Genomic DNA, 19,180 nt, shown 5'->3' with positions numbered 1-19,180 from the left:
CAGAGTATATAAAAGGCGCTGGAAACCCCTCCATTTTGTCTTCAATCCTGCTTCTTACCTCTGATGGAACTTTGCTACACTGAAGCTCTGAACAAAGGACTGAATGACCCATCCAAATCAGTGGATGTACTCCAGAGACTTTATTTGAACATGCAGTTTATACCATCACTGCTACAAGCCTGAACAAAGAACTTTGCCATTACTGTATGTAATTGATTCGATTTAACCAATTTTAATTCTCATCTATATTTTTCTTTTTATGAATAAACCTTTAGATTTTAGATTCTAAAGGATTCGCAACAGTGTGAGTTGTGGGTAATATCTGACTTGTATATTGACATGGGTCTAGGGCTTGCTCCTTTGGGATAGGGAGAATCTTTTTTCTTTTACTAGGGTATTGGTTTTCATAACCATTCATCCCCATAAGGAGTGGCACTGTTGGTGATACTGGGAAACTGGAGTGTCTGAGGGAAATTGCTTGTATGACTTCTGGTTAGCCAGTGGGGCAAAGCCAAAGTCCTGTCTGTTTGGCTGGTTTGCTGTGCCTTAGAAGTGGAGGAACCCCAACCTTGGGCTGTGACTGCCGTGCTCTAAGCAATTTGTCCTGAATTCATACTCTCAGTAGTGTCCCGCCAGAGGCTGCTTCATTACATGAGGCACCATTCAAAAACTAATAACCTATTGGTCAATAATATGATGAAATGTGTATAGCAACATTAAATGAACAGTTATAAACAAGCTGAAATTAGGTTTGAAATGTATTTATTAGACAAATCCACGTAAACTAGTTTCTCTAAGACAAAGGACAAGATAACACCTCTAACCAGCTGTCAAAGTTGAAGGGCAATCACCTATCCAGTGGCCATTCTTTGGCAAGGAAGGGTGGCAGGAACAAACAGATCTGCATTTTAGAAAACAACAGGATGGAACCTCTTTCACCAGACTCTTTGTCTCCATCTCCACGCTGGGATGGAACTTTATATAGGGGCAAACCTCAGGAAAAATGTATTTTTAAAGGGTGTCTGAACTATAAAAATGAGGGGCAAACACACTCCAATTTATCTCTCCCTAGCCCTCTCTCTCTCTTTCACCTATGAAGACAAAAGAAACAGCCTTTGGGAGCAGATCCTCATCTGAGAATTTGCTCAGCCATGTTACTGGAAACATGCGGTGAGAGATTTCACCTTGATCCAAGTCTAGTTTGTTAAGTTTTAGCACTAGAAAGCATTTTATCTTTATTTCTCTTGTAACCATTTCTGATTTGAATGCCTTATACTTGTACTGACTTAAGATCGCCCTCTCTCTCTCTGTAGTTAAATAAACTTTTTTTTTTTTTTTTTTTTAGTTTAATCCAGTGTTGTCTTTAAACTGAACTGAGCAGGTAACTCCATTTAAAAGCAGCAGTACACTGACCCCTTACAGGGACAATGGACCTCCAATATCTGAACAGTTCAGGAAAGGGCTGGGCAGTGCAGAACACATTTTTGGGGAGAAACCCAGAACTGAGAATGAGGTGAGGTCATTCTGCAAGTGGTAACCAAGGCAGATGGAACCCAGAGTGTGAATGGAGCATACTGACAGGCTGCTGGGGTCAGCCTTGCTGGACCAAAGCTGTGGCTTTACAGAGACATTCAGGGTGTGACCTGCATGTTGGTAAGCTAATTGCAAGTGACCCAGGTTGGAAGCTACAACAGTAAAGCACAGTGAGGTACCCAAAGTTGCAGTGTTGGGATGACAGCCAGTCAGTGATCTGGACTGCACCACAGAATGTTATAAATAGCCTCTTTTGGCTATGAAAAATTATAACAAGAAATGACTTGATTCTATATGTTTCAGAGGGGTAGCTGTATTAGTCTGTATCAGGAAAAACGAGGAGTCCTTGTGGCACCTTAGAGATTAAAATTTATTTGGGCATAAGCTGTCGTGGGCTATAACCCACTTCATAAGATGCATTGAGTGGAAAATACAGTAGGCAGGTATAAATACACAGCACATGAAAAGATGGGAGTTGCATAACCAAGTGAGGGATCAGTGCTAACGAAGCCAATTCAATTAGGGTGGATGTGGCCCATTTCCAACAGCTGACAAGAAGGGGTGAATATCAACAGAGGGAAAATTACTTTTTGTACTGCTAATGAGGCCAATTCAATCATGGTTGATGTGACTCATTCTCAACAGTTGACAAGAAGGTGTGAGTATCAGAGGGAAAACTATTTTTTGTAGTGACCCAGCCACTCCCAGTCTTTATTCAGGCCTAATTTGATGGTGTCACGTTTGCAAATTAATTCCAATTCTGTAGCTCCTCATTGAAGTCTGTTTTTGAAGTATTTTTGTTATTTTTTTTGAAAACTGCCCTTTTTCACCAGAACTACTCAACAGTGAGGGCAGAAAGGAGAGGAAAACTAGACTGTGTGTAAGAGAACATAGAAGGTGCAAGAGTGAGGAGAAAACTGGATATGAAAGGGGATATGGAAGACAGGAGGAAGTGGGAATTTGCCATGTATATGTAGGAGAATGTGTAAAGATGCAAGATGCAGGAGGAACTTGGAAAATAGGAAGTAGGGGGAAATGAGAGGATAGTACAAAGATGTCGCAATTACGCCACAACTAGGTTTTTAAAAAATAAAAACACCAAGAAATGCAGAGTTAAAGGTTAAATTTAACATATTAAGTTACGGAAACACAGTTAAAGAACCTCTCTCTGTTGTGTAATGATATCACAGCAGGTTGGGGAAATCTAATGTGTCTTTAAAAATCAGTTTAATCTAATCTGGGAACAAATACTAAAATGCCTTAAATCAAAATCACATTTTTTGCCTTGTGTTACTATAGGGTAGAGTTACGGCTGTTTGAGTGTCCTAACTATGCATTTATATACCTTAAAAACACTTAGATTTCTTTTAAATTTAACTATCATTCTAAATTCCCAAATTTACAGTGCTTGGTTTTGGAATAGTGACAACATTTCTAATATTTTTTCATATGTACTGTTAATCTTAACACTTTTTTTTTCTGGGAATAGTATAGCAGAAGCTAGTAGTGACTAACACTTCCCATGCTAAAGAGATTCTTCCCACCTTTTCTCTGAGATGCTCTCACACCTCCATAGGTTACAGCAAACCTCTGGTACTTGGCAGAGGGACAGCTCTCAGGTACAGAAGTGCATTTTCTTTGCCCAGTGAAACTTTACTTAGATTTTGCTGAAGATATAAATGATTAAAAAATCATCATTCCCTTCCCTTGTTTGCATGCCTTAGGAATGTTTTGGCAAATGCCTAGTCTTCCGCTCCCCCAACACCCAGTTTCCCACCTCTTCTTTCCCACCCCATAAAGAACAGGAGTACTTGTGGCACCTTAGAGACTAACAAATGTATTTGAGCATAAGCTTTCGTGGGCCCACGAAAGCTTATGCTCAAATAAATTTGTAATTAAGTACTCCTGTTCTTTTTGCTGATACAGACTAACACGGCTGCTACTCTGAAACCTTTCCCACCCCAAGTTTCAGTATCAGTCTCCATCCCACCCAGGCTCCTTATCTCAATTTACTCCCCCTTCTTTCACACCTCCAGCTCTTAGCTCCTCAGTATTCCAATCAGACAGCTTCTTCCGCTACACTGAAAGAAGGGTCACTAAAAGCACCGGAAAAAACAGACTCCTGGCTCTCCATTCCAGACCTAGCACATCCTAGAAGAAGCTGCAGTTGAAGAAAAAGGCCTGTTTAGCCTCCTGCAGCTGCAGGGGGAGACAATCATCGTCAGGGCCGGCCCACAACATTTTGGCACCAGAGGCGGGGAGTTCAAATGATGCCCCCATACCCCCTCGCTTGGGCCAAAACTTTGAAAGGTCTCAATTCTGCCTTCTTCCTGCTCTACTCCGATGGTACTGCTCTGCTACCTACCCCAATATAGGAGAACTAATAACTTAAAATGTCTTGTTCAAAAATTTTAAGTAACGCTTAACTTTCAAACACCTGAACAACAAATGTAGCTTTTCTTGTCTGCATAGTAAACACTGGCATTTTTATCTGTTTGAACAATCAAAGTGGTGCTTTCCCTGCCTTCTTGGTTGCAAAGATTTGAACTACTTCCTCAAGGTCCACAGTCTGGGCCAGCTCATGCTCTAGGAAGATGGTTGCAAGGCCGACCAGCCTCTCCTGTATCATTGTGGAGCGTAGATGTGTTTTTATTAACTTCAGCCTGGAGAAGCTGCATTCTCCACTGGCAACTGTTACAGGAAGTGTTAGAAGTATGCGCAGAGCAACAAAAGCATTTGGAAAGAGGGTGGGCCATCTTATTTGTGCACATATATTCCAGAACAGCCTTTGGAGTTGATCCTGCTGAAATGCATCTTGAAAGGGCTTTCAGTTCATCACCTAAATCACTCGGCTCAATATCGTGCATGTCATCATGTGTCAACACTGTCTCTAGTGCCCTGCATTGCCGGTGTAGGTCTTCTTCAGGTAGAGTGAGGAGTTTTGGAATATCATACAACATCCCAAATATACTGCTGTGTTCCTTGAGCTGCATGAAACGTTCAACTGACTGTATTGCACAATCTAGCACCTGGTTAAAGAATTCAACTTTGAATTGTTGATTTGGGTCTCTTATGGGATTACCCCATGCCTCGTAATCAAAATGTCATCTTCTTCGGTGACTCTTGTATTCTTGAATGGGTGGGAAAATAGCTTCAGTGTGAAGTTCCTCTGCCAACTTCTGTGCACTCTTCAGAATGTTTTAAAATCTCTCATCTGACCAGTAAGACTGTAGGTATGACTTTGCTTTGTCCAGTTGTTCCATTGCTCCAAATATATCAAGGTCAACACCTTAAAGTCTCTTGCTTACATTTATTTCAAACAATATGTCATGCCACAACACTAAGCCAACAGAAATTTGAAGTTATGTATGTTTCTGGTGATTCCATTTCCCTCTGCCACTGTTCTCCCACAGTTCCTGTCATAGCATTATCCTCCATAATGGCAACTATGGCATCATCTATCTTCCAAATTTGGTGTTTGATAGGCTTTATCACCTCCACTCAACTTTCCCATCGTGTGGCACTCTGTGGTTTCAGTGTCAGAGAGGATGTTCCCAGATGTTGCTTCAAAATTTGCCATCAATGAGTTGATGCAGAGAAAAATACATAGATGCTTTGAATTACATTAAAAAATTCAGCAGCCTCACTAGAAGCTGATGCTGCATCACTGACCACCAAGTTCAATGAATGAGAACTGTATGGGACAAAAAAAGCTTGAGGGTTTAACTCTCAGATCTGTGTCTGCACTCTGTTCTTTCCTCTCATGTTGGCACCATTATTGTAGTCCTGACCTCTTATGTCAGCTATCGCAATTCCCATATCTACCAGCTTTTTAAGAAACAGATTTGTCATACCAGCTCCTGTAGTATCATTAATGTCAATAAATTCTAGAAAATGCTCTCTGACAGTCACCATTGCAGGGACATTTTCACTAGGTTCTGTTGTTGTTACAAAATGCATCGTTAAAGTCATTTATTCCATATGGTTGATGTCAACTGTGCAATCCAGAACAACAGAGTAATATCTTGCTGACTTCAGATCTGCCACAATCTTGTTTGACTTTTGTTGCCAGTAACTGTATGATCTCATTTTGAATTGTTTTTCCAAGGTAGTGGAGTGTGTACATTTCTTGGGTGGTGACTCTTCATAGATGCTCCTGGAGTACAGCATCAAACTCAGCCATCAACTCCACAATTTTAAGGAAGTTTCCATTGTTTGGCACATACAGCTGATCTGAAGTGCCACGCAGTGCTAGGTTTTGGGTAGCAAGCATTCTCACAATGGCAATGAGCCTTTTCAGAACATTTTGCCAGTAAAGAGACTCTGATGCAATCTTCTCTTGATGCTGATCATCTATGGTGGTCTTTAACCTTAGTCTCATCTCAAGCTCTTTCCACCTATGGAATGCTCTCTGGTGATTTGCTGCCTTCTCATGGCATGCCAGATTTCTAACCAGATTTTTCCAGTCCTTTGTTCCTGTAGAACCCAATGTGGCTGGAACATTAGACAGGAAGAAATTGCAACAAAAACAGTATGCAGCATTCTGGGTTTTTGAGTACATAAGCTATGGTTTCTTCACATTGTCACCATTGGGGATTTCACATCAGTAATGTGTTGGATGGAAACTTCTATTTTCATTGTCTCTGGGGAACATGAAGTTTTTCACTTGCTGTGGCCCATGCAATACAAGGAAGTCCCTCAGGCTACTGCTCAAGTGGGTCCACAGTCCTGGATCATCTAGACTTAAGGAACTAAACTCAGCAGCAGCTGTTTCTTGCACCTCCACCACACTCTTCTCTGTTCTACACTTTTCTTCAGGAACGTGCATGGTTACATCCATTTGAGATGGAGATATGGATGCTGCAATAGCTGCCAGGTCACCTGCACTCTAATTGGAAGATCAGGCATCTCCTCACCACTCACATCCTCACTGGGGCCGGAAGGCTCACCGTGAACATTTGTGTCTATGTATCTCAGGAGAGCTCCTTCCTGCTTAGATAGAAAAGCTTCCTTTGCTTTCTTTCTTTTTTCTGAATGCTACCCCAGAGGAGCGTTTTCTTCTTTCACTCATGACTGCGGTTCTGTGCCAGCTATAGTAGCTCTCAACACTCAATTGAAGGGGACAAATAAGCAGGCTGGTAGAAGGGCCTGAGTGAGGGAAGATATCAGCGTCTTAAGGGCCTACTTTGGCTCCTACTACTTCAGTTACTGCCTCTTCTCCTCAAGTGGGTTCAGGGAAGCAGCAGGAAACATGTAGCTCCCTGAGAAGCTGGTGTTAATCAGTCCAGGCTCCTGGGGGGTGCTAGACAGGTACATAAGAGGCTCCTCCTCTCTCTCCCTGCAACTCCTGCTTTCTGTTATTCCCCCTCACTTTTCTCCTGCCTGCCTGTTATGTCTCTTATGCCTTCCTTCCTCCAGCACAGCACTCCACCATCTCTGTGCATCTAGAGCAGAGAAAATACATACGCACTACCAGCAGACAATTTTCTAAACACTGGGTCCTAGTGGTGCCCCCCCACAGTCCGGCATCTGAGGCAGCCACCTCAGTTCGCCTCATGGTAAGGCCAGCCCTGATCACGGTCACGGGAGACAATCTTCAGAAAAACTTTAAATGGTTAACTAACAAGCCTCTACTGAGTATACGCCAACTGTGATTTTTCAAAGGCTTCTAAATCAGCCAAATTTGGGTGGGTTTTTACAGGAAAGGCAAAGGCACATCCTTGACACAAAGGCAGCCCCTTGCTAAATGTTAAGTCCCTGCTGCAAAACCAAAGTGTTAAAGCTTCTCAAAGAGAAGGTCACCAGAATTTTTAACATGGGCAAAACAATGCATGTTTCTGTAACCTCCTTGTCAAAAACAGCTGAACCATTCTAACTGAAATAATTTTAAAAAGCCTGACCCAGACACCTGGTATGGAAATTTTCAGCACAAATGGTTAAAAGTTTGGCAAAGTTATAAGCAACTGAGAGCAGGGTCTTATAGCGGGAACAAAACACAGTAGCACTAAAAACACAACTTAAAGTGGAAAATCTATGTTTGACATTAAAGTATGTCACACTGCCAAAAGTTGTGTTCTGATATTTATTATACAAACTATAGAAGCTGATGCAAATTTGTGGCTTGGGGGGGAGAGGGAGAAGAGGGGTGTCAGGTGGAGTCATAGTAAAATTTTTATTACAGTACTTTGTTTGTATTTCTTATGTTGATTCAGTCCCCATTAACCAATCACACGGCCATTGTGCACAATCAGTGTGGCATAACAAAGAACTCTGTTTTAGGCCCAGCCTGACCTGGGTGCCCTGACCCAGGAGCCACTCAGTAGGCAGCTTCTCCTCTGCCCCAACAGTTCCTTCTTGTTTATAGGAGCCTGAATAGTAGTGACAATATAAGACTCCTCAGCAACTGTTTCTTTTGCTCCCACTGATCAGCTGTGGAAGAAAAATGAAGTCAGCTCTTAACTAGCAAGGGAGTGGGGCAGAAGAGTGTAGGAAATTCCCACATACAATTAATATTTAGACCCCAACAGGGTAGTTGCATCTTCCCTGTATTTCTCTGGACTATGGGGAAGAGGCATATTTCTCTACTGCCTATCAGAACCCTGAATACAGGGGGAGAGAAATAAGAGACAGACAAACTAACAAGGGAGAAACAAGGTGGAACAGAAGAGGTAGAGGAAAGGAGGACCATTAGGCTTCTGAGGGGCTTACTTTTACAGCTTGGCCCAGACCTTATAACTAAGGCTGCATATCTGTCACGGAGGTCACAGATTCTGTGGCTTTCCATGTCCTCCATTACTTCTGCAGTGGCCGGTGCAGCTGCCCGAGCAGATCAGGTAGCCTCCGGGACAGCCGCATCAGCTGCTGCTGGGGCAGTCTCAGGCCACCGCGGCTCACCCACCCCTGCAGCTGTAGTTCGGGGCAGGGCAGGGCAGGGATTGAGTGCGGGGTAGCACGGGGCGGGTTTCCCAGAAGCAGCCATGTCCCTACAGCTCCAAGGCAGAGGGGCCAGGAGCCTCTGCGTGCTGCCCCTGCAGCTCCCATTGGGTGCAGTTCCTGTTCAACGGGAGCTGTGGAGCTGGAACTTGTGGTGGGGGCAGCGCGCGGAACCCCCCTGGCCTTCCTTCCTGCTAAGAACTGCAGGGACATGCCAGCTACTTGCGGGGAGATGCGCACAGCTGGGTAGGGAGACTGCGGGGTTTCCGGGCCGCGCGCCACCACCCACTCCCTTAGCACCTGTGGCGCCCCGGACTGCCCCCCACACAGAGCATCTGCAGCCCTCCAGCCCAAGTTTTAGTTAGGGGTATATAGTACAAGTCATGCACTGGTCACAGGCCGTGAATTTTTGTTTACTGCCCGCGGCCTGTCCATGACTTCTACTAAAAATACCCATGACTAAAAAGGTAGCCTTACTTATAACTCCTGGCTGCAGCCCTGCTTGCAATTAAATAATCAATTTTCTCTTCATTGCTGCTCTCAGGAGTTGTCCAAGTTTTTCTTCATGTCTAGCCTGGAAGAAAGAAAATCCCTGAGATTAGCTGGATACCCAGACCTATACGGCAAGTTTATATTTTTCAATTACAGAGGGTCCCCTGTATACATTGGGGTTGCGTTCTTGAAAAGGGCAATTGATCCTGAAACAACATATACAGGGGAATTTTTCCCCATAAGAAATAATGGAATAAGAGGTGAGGGGGGATGCGTTCACAACATCACCACACTCACCTATGACAATGTTCTTTTCGCCTAAACAGTGTACCTTTTTACAATGACAGGTTATACAGTACACATTTTACACATAAAACATTATTTTACTGAGCTTGGGAGTCTCACTGGGCCATTTAGGGTATGTCTACACTGCAATAAAAAACCCAAGGCTGGCCCTGTCAGCTGACTTGCTCTTACAGGGCTTGGGCTGAAGGGTTATAAAATGACAATGTGGATGTCTGGAACTGGGCTGAAGGCTGGGCTCTGAGACTCTTCTCCATCTTGTGAGGTCCCTCCCAGAGCCCAGACACCTACACTGCAATTATATAGACCTGCCCCCAACTCAGCTGATTGCGTCAGTCGCGGGTATTTAGTGTAGATATACCCTTAGTATCTTTTTTGCTGCAACCTCCTATTCCCTGGACTTCCTACCTTTCATTTCTTCCTCCTCTTGGTCTAGCCAAAATTCTGCTATCAATATAATCTTCCTCTTTTGCTGTTCCGATTATATCCCGATCCTTCTCTGGCTTCTACATACTTTCTGCATCAAGTGCAAGCTCCTAGTCCTCACTTCAAAAAACTATACACAAATCTTCTTTCCTCCTATATCTTGCCTTCATCGTCCACTATACCTCTTCCCATTTCTGCCCAGGCTTCTGTCAAATGATCCCAATTGTCTCCTTTGCCTATATATAACTTTGTGCCTTCTTTCAGTGCCTCTTCTTGCATCTAAAACAGCTTCCCTAATAACGTATTTGTTCGCCAAATGTCTTCAGTCAGCTTTTGGGCAACAAGGTTTAGATTTTTGGCCAGATAACTTTCGGAAGGAATGGGTATACATTATCACCCATTTTGTTCTATATTGCATTTTACTCACTTGTGACTTTAAAATATAAGCTCTTTTTCTTATTGTCTTCCTGATATTTACATTAGCAATGCACTAGGATTACAAGTTTTTTCGCATACCTTTGGTCTTTATATTTTATGCTGATAACTCTGGGAGCCTGCTGAGCATATGTCAAAGAAGTACCGTATATACTCGTTCATAAGCCAAATTTTTTTTAGTAAAAAAGGGATGCACCAGAGAAGGGGGTCGGCTTATGAATGGGTATAGAGAGAGAGGTGGACACAGCCCCTCCCCCCAACAGAGGGAGCAAGGAGAGGAAGCACAGTCAGAAGAGACAGAAGGGAAGAGACGGGGCCAAAGTCTCTCCGCTTCTGGCCACGCTGCTCTCCCCACAGCCTCCAAAGCAGCTGCAGCTCCGGGGCTGGCAGGCTGTAGCTGTGCCTCTCAGCCCCGGCCCCCAGAGCAGGCTGTGGCCGCACCACCCGGCCCCCCAGAGCATGATGCGGCTGTGCCGCCTGGCTCAGCTCACTGGAACATGCTGCGGCCGCGCCACCCAGTCTGGCCCGCCGGAACATGCTGTGGCCGCGCTGCCCAGACTGCTGGAGCAGCTCCAGCCAGGCCAGAGACATCCTCCCCTACCCTCCCCAGATAAGGAGGGAAAGGATGGGATGGGGAGTGTGGGGGTCCCGGGCTAGGGGTGGAGGTTACAGGGGTTACTCCCAACTCCCAGATTCTGCCCCCCCAAAAAATTTCCCCACCAGTTGCTGTCCCGGCCCATCAGGGTAAGCAGCTGGCACACCGGGACACTTTGTTTATTTAGGTTTACCTCCGTGCCTGCGGATGCTCAAGGTTAACAAACCATCTTGGCTCACCAGCGGCTTATCCTGATGGCCCGGGAGCCAAAGTTTGCTGACCCCAGAATTATAGGGACGGCTTATGAATGGGTTATAAAAAATTTCCATTTTTACTTATCCATCTTGGGAAGTCGGCTTATAAGCGAACCGACTTATGATAGAGTATATACGGTAGTTTATTGTGTGTTTGTAGATAATTCATAGTGCATTTGTAACTATTCTGGAACTTATTTTGTTAAAAAAAGGCTTAGCAATACAAGATCTCAACTGCAGTACTTTATTGTGTATTTACTGAGAAGTTGGCCTTTTGTGCATGTGAATTATAGGATATATGGGTTACTGATGTGTGATTAGCAAAGTTTTGCTGGAAAATAAATACTCAGAGGCTTCACTGTAGCATTCTGTGCTGCCACCTTGGAGGGAAGTCATGCTTTCTCAATGACTGGGATTATTTATTCTCCAACTCAGTAGCTGAATCAGCTTTTGGAATGCTGTCACATCACCTATGGAATGATAGGGGGCATCAAAATGAGCACTCTAATCTGAATGTCTATCAGGCAGTTGTGCTTACAATCCTTCACTATATAGTTGTGATACAGACAACATGGCCGCCACATTAGAAAACTGGACCAGTTCCCTATGCACGGTCTTCAATCTGTTTGCAGGGTCAATTGGTGGGACAAGATTCACACTATCAAAATCCTTTATCATTGCCTGATGTCTGGCACTCAAAGCATACTTGTGAAAGCTCAGCTGCATTGATCTGGGAATCTTGTTGAGATGGCCAACTCAAGAATACTCAAGGCCATATTTTATAGTCTGCTTCAGAAAGGTGTTACAATGTATCAATGTGGGGGGAGAAATTAAGGATGTTATGGACCCCCTGCTAAGTCGTCACACGTATGGCTGTCCCTGAATTAGGATCTATCACCTAATTAATCTCAGTGCAAATAAGGATAAGAGACAAAATAAAGTAAACTAAAAAGGGGATTTAACATAAGGTAAATATATGGACAAATATGTCAGTTGCTTGCATGGGCATGAAGCCCAGAACCCTCCCTCTCTACAAATGAGGGACAAAGGTACTTATACTTTACAGATCAAAGTTCACCTAATCGTCTGTCTCGGCCTCTAGATGTTGGATCCGGACCTACCACTGTGCTTGGGAATGACAGGCGGCGCAGGAGGGACTCGGACCTTTGATAACTGCTGGACCAGGACTAGGACTACGACCAGGATCACTTCTCAGGTAAGTGGCTGTATCTCTCAGACATCTTCCGGCTGTTCTTGATCCAATGACGCGAACGTGAGCTGCCGCTAGGGAGAACAGCACTCTAAAGCCTGCGTGTGTGGCTTTTATATCCTCTAGTCCAGAGGTTCTTAAACTGTGGTGGTCCACAAGCTCTATTCAGGTAGTCCGCAGATAGTTCCTTCTAAAGTGAGCACCTGTGCAGCCATACACGAGAGAATGAAGGGCTGCCCACCTAATTAGTGGAGCCACACAAGCATGGCTCCACTAATTAGGTGCCTGGACCCTAGAGAAGATGCACATGTAAGGTGAGGTGGTGGCCTTGGCGGTGGGGGGGGGGGAGATAGAGGGTCGGTGGGAGGGGGCAGTGGGGTGAGGTGGGGGAAATAGGAGGTAGGTGGGAGGGCAATAGGATGACAAGAGGAGGTAGGGGGAATTTGGGACATGCAGGGCTGCGGCAGCCAGAGAAAAAGATAGGTTTCAGAGTAACAGCCGTGTTAGTCTGTATCCGCAAAAAGAAGAACAGGAGTACTTGTGGCACCTTAGAGACTAACAAATTTATTAGAGCATAAGCTTTCGTGGACTACAGCCCACTTCTTCGGATGCATATAGAATGGAACATATATTGAGGAGATATATATACACACATACAGAGAGCATAAACAGGTGGGAGTTGTCTTACCAACCCTGAGAGGCCAATTAATTAAGAGAAAAAAAAAAAAAACTTTTGAAGTGATAATCAAGCTAGCCGAGTACAGACAGTTTGATAATAAGTGTGAGAATACTTACAAGGGGAGATAGAGTCAATGTTTGTAATGGCTCAGCCATTCCCAGTCCTTATTCAAACCGGAGTTGATTGTGTCTAGTTTGCATATCAATTCTAGCTCACCAGTCTCTCTTTGGAGTCTGTTTTTGAAGTTTTTCTGTTGTAATATAGCCACCCGCAGGTCTGTCACTGAATGACCAGACACGATCCATTGTCTACAGCCAAGCTCTAAGATATAACCGCATTTGCTCCAATCCCTCAGATAGAGACAAGCACCTACAAGATCTCTATCAAGCATTCTTAAAACTACAATACCCACCTGCTGAAGTGAAAAAACAGATTGACAGAGCCAGACGAGTACCCAGAAGTCACCTCCTACAAGACAGGCCCAACAAAGAAAATAACAGAACACCACTAGCTGTCACCTTCAGCCCCCAACTAAAACCTCTCCAGCGCATCATCAGAGATCTACAACCTATCCTGAAAGATGATCCTTTACTCTCACAGATCTTGGGAGACAGACCTGTCCTCGCTTACAGACAACCCCCCAACCTAAAGCAAATAATCACCAGCAACCACACATCACTGAACAAAACCACTGACCCAGGAACCTATCCTTGTAACAAACCCCGATGCCAACTCTGTCCACATATCTATTCAAGTGACATCATCATAGGACCTAATCACATCAGCCATACCATCAGGGGCTCGTTCACCTGCACATCTACCAATGTGATATATGCCATCATGTGCCAGCAATGCCCCTCTGCCATGTACATTGGCCAAACCGGACAGTCTCTACGCAAAAGAATTAATGGACACAAATCTGACATCAAGAATCAAAATACTCAAAAACCAGTGGGAGAACACTTTAACCTGTCTGATCATTCAGTGACAGACCTGCGGGTGGCTATATTACAACAGAAAAACTTCAAAAACAGACTCCAAAGAGAGACTGGTGAGCTAGAATTGATATGCAAACTAGACACAATCAACTCCGGTTTGAATAAGGACTGGGAATGGCTGAGCCATTACAAACATTGACTCTATCTCCCCTTGTAAGTACTCTCACACTTATTATCAAACTGTCTGTACTGGGCTAGCTTGATTATCACTTCAAAAGTTTTTTTTTTTTTTTCTCTTAATTAATTGGCCTCTCAGAGTTGGTAAGACAACTCCCACCTGTTTATGCTCTCTGTATGTGTGTATATATATCTCCTCAATATATGTTCCATTCTATATGCATCCGAAGAAGTGGGCTGTAGTCCACGAAAGCTTATGCTCTAATAAATTTGTTAGTCTCTAAGGTGCCACAAGTACTCCTGTTCTTTTTTTAGAGAAAAAGATGTAACTTTCTCCAGCTCCAGGGCTGCGGTTGCCAGGGAGAGAACCCCGTCCTTCCCAGCCCAGCTCAGCGGCTGCCACAGCAGAGGCAAAGAGACTACTGATATTAAAATATGAGTTGTGTGCTTTTATTTGTAGAACAAAAACACATTTATTATTTAGGTTTTTTATATAGCACTTTTATCCGAAGCACTTTACAATAGCTAGCTAACGGTACAAACAACATTTGGAAAGATCATTAAGTGGTCCAAGACCCTCAGCAACTTTCAAGTGGTCCACAGAAAAAAAAAGTTTGAGAACCACTGCTCTAGTCTCTATGCAGATTAATGACCACTTGACCAGTCCTTTTCCCGCCTTTCCACAAAAGAGTGCCAAACTCAAACTAAAGGGTACCAAAGTTCCAAAGAGAAGGGCAGCCAACATGGCTGCCAAACAACAACTACTAGACACCATTCAAGATGGTGATTTTAACAAATTTTTGACATTACCATTTCCCAGGTAAGTAATACTGTCCTGTGGCGATGGGCGAGCGACAAAGCAGCAGGTGTGGATATACTGGGAGTTGTAGCCGCAGACCTGCACATAGGCAGCTCAGGCATAATGGTCGTTCCTCACTGACCGAAGCAGCAGTGGAGCTCAGCATCTTCTTGAGCGACTGAGCAGCCCTATTCAGGATTGCACTGCTCACCTCCATAGAACGAGGAGGGAGCTAGAAAAGGTGCCCTAAACATTGCCTGCTTCACCTTACCCTGGCCAGCATAAAAGCGGTAGAACAAAAACAAAAGCCTTAGAGTGACACCAATCATTATTGGCACATGGAATGTGCGCACGTTACTGGACAACATCACGGCAGACAGACCAGAGAGAAGAATAGCACTTGTCGCTAGAGAGCTCACACGCTACAACATTGACATTGCAGCCCTTAGCAAAACTCGCCTTGCTAATGAAGGACAGCTATCTGAGTCAAGCGGTGGCTATACATTCTTCTGGAGTGGCCGCAGCAGTGATGAGCATCGCGAATCTGGAGTTGGCTTCGCCATCGAGAATCATCTTGTTCGGAAACTTGCCAGTTCCCCCAAGGGTATGAATGACCGGCTCATGACAATGCAGCTTCCGCTTCAAAAAGGAAAACAAGCTACTTTGATCAGCACATATGCTCCTACAAATGACCAACCCAGAGGATATGAAGGATAAATTCTATGAAGAACTAGATACTCTGCTATCATCAGTGCACCGCAAAGACAAGCTGATTCTGCTTGGCGATTTTAACGCAAGAGTCGGATGCGATGCCGCAGCCTGGGAAGGAGTCATCGGGAAAAATGAAGTGGGAAAGTGTAACAGCAATGGTCTGTTACTGCTGCAAACTTGTGCAGCACATGACCTTCTGATCAGCAATACGGTCTTCCGCCTTCCTACCCGGAACAGGACTTTATGGATGCATCCCCATTCCAAGCACTGGCATTTGATCGATTAAGTCATCATCAGGAGAAGGGATAGACAAGATGTCAGGGTTACAAAAGCTATGTGTGGCGCTGACTATTGGACGGATCATAGGCTCATAGTGTCCAAAATGAAGCTCTGTATCATGCCGAAGAGATGACCACAAGGCTGTAAGGCTTTCAAAAGGATCAACGTGTCGAAGCTGAAGAACAGCCACATCACTGAAAATCTAGCGGAAAACCTAGAGAATGAACTTGCTGATCTTCGTATTGAGGATGACGCTGAGAAAGACTGGGAGCGATTCCACAACACTGTCCATACAGCTGCATCGAAGGCATTGGGGCCCTCCACATGCAGACGGCAAGACTGGTTTGACGAAAATGATGCAGAAATCCAGGTCTTACTTGCTGAGAAGCACCGCCTGCATCGTGCATATCAAAACGATCCATCCTCAGTGGCAAAGACGACCGCCTTTATCAACGCTCACAGAACAGTACAGAACCGACTGCGCAAAATGCGGGAATTGTGGCTGAGCGCCAAAGCAGATGAAATACAGGCATATGCGGACAGGAACGACTATAAGCAGTTTTATGAAGCCCTTAACACACTCTATGGTCCACAGTCTTCTGGGAGCTTTCCCCTCCTGAACTCTGATGGTACTGTGCTCCTTACAGAAAAGACGCAGATTCTCCAGAGATGGGCTTAACACTTTGAAGCAATTCTCAATCGCTCGGTATGAGGCCATTGACAAGATGCCCCAGGTTGCAGTCAATGACTCCATGGATGCTTCACCAGAAGAGGACGAAGTGAAGAAAGCTATCAATCAGCTATCAAGTGGCAAAGCCCCAGGGTCAGATGCCATACCAGCAGAGGTGTACAAAGTCGGTGGACCCGTGCTGCTACGGAAGCTCACTGAGCTGTTTCAGTCCTTCTGGAAGCAGGGAACCATTCCACAAGAATTTAGTGACGCGTCCATCTTGCACCTCTATAAGAGGAAGGGCAATCGCCAGGTATGCGACAATCACCATGGTATCTCACTGCTTTCTACAGCAGAGAAAGTTCTTGCACAGGTTCTGTTGAACCAATTGATCACTCACCTGGAGAAGGGCTTACTGCCAGAATCACAGTGTGGCTTCCGCAAGGGACAAGGGACTATTGACATGATCTTCGCTGTGCGTCAGCTACAGGAAAAATGTCAAGAGCAGAATCGTGAACTCTACACAACTTTTGTGGACCTCACGAAAGCATTTGACTCTGTCAGTCGCCAGGGCCTATGGAGGATTATGTCGAAATTTGGCTGTCCAGACAGATTTATATGAATGGTACGTCAATTTCATCCCCGTATGATGGCTCGTGTCCTGGATGATGGTGAAACATCTGAGGCCTTCCCAGTCACCAATGGCGTCAAGCAAGGGTGTGTTTTAACACCCACTTTGTTTAGCATGATATTCTCTGCCACTTTGACTGATGCCTTTCAACTCTGCACTGAAGGAGTAGGCCTGAAGTATAGAACTGACGGGAAACTATTTACTCTGAGGCGATTGCATGCCATCACCAAGGTGAAGGAAACTGTATTTCGAGACTTTCTCTTTGCTGATGATTGTGCTCTGAATGCTAGTACAGAGCCAGAAATGCAAGCCAGTATGGACAAGTTTTCAACTGCATGCAATAACTTCGGTCTCACCATTAACATCAAGAAGACTGAGGTCATGCACCAGCCAGCTCCCCACGCTTCGTACTCAGAACCGTCCATCACTGTAAATGGACAGAGACTTCAGACAGTGGACCACTTAACGTACCTGGGCAGTACCCTTTCCCGAGCAGTGTCAATTGATGATGAAGTGAACTGCAGAATTGCTAAAGACAGCTCTGCATTTGCGCTCCAACGTTTGGGAACATCGGGGGATCAGCCTACCAACGAAGCTGAAGGTCTACCGAGCAGTGGTACTTCCAACTCTGCTGTACGCCTGCGAGACGTGGACTGTCTATCGGAGTCATGCACTTCCACATTTCCTGTCTGCGAAAGCTTCTAAAAATCAGATGGCAGGACAAAGTACCCGATACTGATGTCCTTACTAGAGCCAATCTGCCGTCAGTTTACACATTGCTGATGAGAGCCCAGACCAGGTGGGCTGGACATGTTGTGAGAATGTCAGATGAACGCATTCCTAAACAGCTCTTCTACGGAGAACTCACTCAGGGAAAGCGTTCCCATGGAGGACAAAAGAAGTGGTTCAAGGACACGCTGAAGACCTCTTTGAAGTCCTTCGAGATCAACACCGCCACATGGGAAACCTTCGCACTGAACCGTTCAGCATGGCACAGCCTCATTCACACAGGCAGTAATACCTCTGAGGCGAGGCATATTGCTGAGGCTGAAAAAAAAGCGTGAGCTGCGAAAGTCCAGAGCTGCTCGTACACCATTGACAGTGCCATTATATGTCTGCCCGACATGTGACAGGACGTTCCATGCCCGAATCGGACTGATCAGTCATCTCCGGACACACAGAGTCCGGTCATTGAAAGAATGAGTTGTTGAGGTCTTCATCGATAACGATGGACGAACATCAATACAAGATACCACATAGACATGAATCAGAGCATGCATATTAAAACAAATACATGAATAATACTGTAAAAAAAAAAAAAAAAAAGGCACCTGTTCTCATGGTGACCAGTGCACAAACTATAAAGACACAATGAAGTCAAACTTGGACGCATATCAGGTTGACCCCAACGATAGGGAAGCAAAGCGGTGGCAGATCACACCACTCTTCAAAGCGGTTAAAGGTGTATTAACATCTGATGTGAAAAAAGTGAAAAGAGCAAAGCAAGGATACAACAGCATGCAATGGTCATGGACAATCTTGCCTATCCCACTTGGAACTGTGCTTGTGGTTCCTGCATTGGTCTGACCTTGCATATGTGTGTTCACCAACAGCGTTGCTAAATCCTCATATGTCAACATCAGCGTGAGACTCAATCATCAAAAGCACAAAAAACAGAGATGCTGATGGTCCTGGGAAAGTGCAGAACATGTGATGTAAGCCCTGTCAGCAGAGTAACATGCCAGTGAAAGGAAATGGAGTCACACAATCTATTAAGAATTACCAGTACAACAAGAAACACACAGCTCAGCTTCCATTATCCAAACTTTAAACTCCCTATTAACCAAAACAAAATCATGTTTCGTGACATCTCTTACATTGAAAATTCCCTGTTACCTGCAAATCTGATTATATGATGACATGTAGGTAAACTTGGCTGAATTGCACATAGTTTCACAATCCTCTTGCAACACGCATCTATTAGCCAAATCCATGCCAACCACTTCCAGTTGAACCAGTTATCTTCTCATTTATCTTAATCAAATTCTTCCAGAGAAAAAGCATTTATATATACACCTCTACCCCGATATAACGCGGTCCTTGGGAGCCCCCCCC

At 44.6% G+C, this 19,180-nt stretch overlaps 1 protein-coding gene across 5 annotated transcripts in view; it reads right to left on the bottom strand.

Moving 5' to 3' along the window:
- CLCN3 (chloride voltage-gated channel 3) overlaps positions 1–19,180 on the bottom strand; it is a 136,423-nt gene that overhangs the window by 57,143 nt on the left and 60,100 nt on the right. The window lies entirely within an intron of this gene.

Source organism: Trachemys scripta, chromosome 5, assembly GCF_013100865.1.
Source record: "Trachemys scripta elegans isolate TJP31775 chromosome 5, CAS_Tse_1.0, whole genome shotgun sequence".
NCBI classification, from domain to species: Eukaryota; Metazoa; Chordata; order Testudines; family Emydidae; genus Trachemys; species Trachemys scripta.
The sequence above is the reverse complement of the archived record's forward strand: the minus strand, read 5'-3'. Positions and strand labels throughout refer to the sequence as shown.